Source organism: Aegilops tauschii, chromosome 7 (assembly GCF_002575655.3).
Source record: "Aegilops tauschii subsp. strangulata cultivar AL8/78 chromosome 7, Aet v6.0, whole genome shotgun sequence".
Taxonomy (NCBI): domain Eukaryota; kingdom Viridiplantae; phylum Streptophyta; class Magnoliopsida; order Poales; family Poaceae; genus Aegilops; species Aegilops tauschii.
Genome location: NC_053041.3, coordinates 145,695,833 through 145,697,669, shown reverse-complemented (window position 1 = coordinate 145,697,669; position 1,837 = coordinate 145,695,833). Strand labels below are relative to the sequence as shown.

General features: G+C 57.5%; 1 non-coding gene across 1 annotated transcript; it reads left to right on the top strand.

The window, feature by feature from the left end:
* The first annotated feature begins 1,085 nt into the window (after positions 1 to 1,085).
* On the top strand, positions 1,086 to 1,224 carry LOC120970124 (small nucleolar RNA Z247). Its single transcript, XR_005764870.1, has one exon. It is a non-coding gene; the product is annotated as a small nucleolar RNA Z247 (small nucleolar RNA).
* Positions 1,225 to 1,837: the final 613 nt, after the last annotated feature.

Genomic DNA, 1,837 nt, shown 5'->3' with positions numbered 1-1,837 from the left:
TACCGGAGAGGCGTCTCGGTCATGTCTACATGTCTCCCGAACCCGTAGGGTCTACACACTTAAGGTCCGGTGACGCTAGGGTTGTAGAGATATATGTATGCGGAAACCCGAAAGTTGTTCGGAGTCCCGGATGAGATCCCAGACGTCACGAGAGGTTCCGGAATGGTCCGGAGGTGAAGAATTATATATAGGAAGTCCAGTTTCGGCCACCGGGAAAGTTTCGGGGGTTATCGGTATTGTACCGGGACCACCGGAAGGGTCCCGGGGGTCCACCGGGTGGGGCCACCTGTCCCGGAGGGCCCCGTGGGCTGAAAGTGGAAGGGAACCAGCCCCTAGTGGGCTGGGGCGCCCCCTTTGGGCCTCCCCCCTGCGCCTAGGGTTGGGAACCCTAGGGGGGGAGTTCCCCCTTGCCTTGGGGGGCAAGGCACCCCTTCCCCCCACTTGGCCGCCGCCCCCCCCTTGGATCTGATCTCCAGGGCCGGCGCCCCCCCAGGGGGCCTATATAAAGGGGGGGGGGAGGGAGGGCAGCACACAACAGCCTTGGGCGCCTCCCTCCTCCCCTGCAACACCTCTCTCTCTCTCTCGTAGAAGCTCGGCGTAGCCCTGCGGAGACCCGCTACATCCACCACCACGCCGTCGTGCTGCTGGATCTCCATCAACCTCTCCTTCCCCCTTGCTGGATCAAGAAGGAGGAGACGTCGCTGCACCGTACGTGTGTTGAACGCGGAGGTGCCGTCCGTTCGGCACTCGGTCATCGGTGATTTGGATCACGGCGAGTACGACTCCGTCATCCACGTTCATTGGAACGCTTCCGCTCGCGATCTACAAGGGTATGTAGATGCACTCCCTTCCCCTCGTTGCTAGTACACTCCATAGATGCATCTTGGTGAACGTAGGAAAATTTTAAAATTATGCTACGATTCCGAACATGGAACTCCATCCATGCCATGTTTGCTGCGCAAACACAAGCGCAGAAGATCAACACGAGGATGGCGCTCACCAATCTGCAGGAAGGTAATCTAACCATGGCAGAATATCTTGGGAAAATTAAAGCCCTTACAGATGAAGTTGCCTGCGCTGGTGCACCGCTCGGAGACGCCGAGATCATCTCCCACGTCATAGCCGGCCTCGACATCGACTACAACCCTGTGATCTCGGCTTTGGCTGCGCGGGTCGAACCTGTTACGGTTCAGGAGCTGTATAGTCAGCTTCTGAGCTTTGAAGCCCGCCTCAGCATGCTTCAAGGAGGAAATCTGCGCCAGTCCTCCGTCAACGTCGCTTCCCGCGGACGTGGTCGTGGGCGTGGATAGCAGTGGCGCGGACGTGGAAACAGCAGCGGCGGCGGGCGCAGTGGTAACCAGGGCCAGGCTCACCCTGGTGACCGCGGCAACAATGGTGGTGACCGCGGCAACAACAGCTACAACGGCGGCTACAACAACAACAATCGTCGGCCTAGATGTCAGCTGTGCAAGAAACCGGGCCATGAAGTCATTGACTGCTGGCACCGGTATGATGAGGACTTCGTGCCTGATACAAAGCATGCAGCTGCAGCCATGCGGGAGCACGGCGGAGCTGATGGTGACACGGTCTGGTACGCTGATTCCGGAGCTACGGACCATGTCACGAACGAGCTAGAGAAGCTTGCTCTCCGAGAGAGGTATCACGGCAATGATCAGATTCACACCGCAAGCGGTGGAGGTATGGACATCGCTCACATTGGTCAATCTTCTATTAATTCCTAGCCTTAAACGTGGTCTTATCCTTAAAGATGTCCTTCATGTTCCTCAAGCCGATAAAAATCTAGCTTCCATGTCTCGTTTAACCTCCGACAATAATG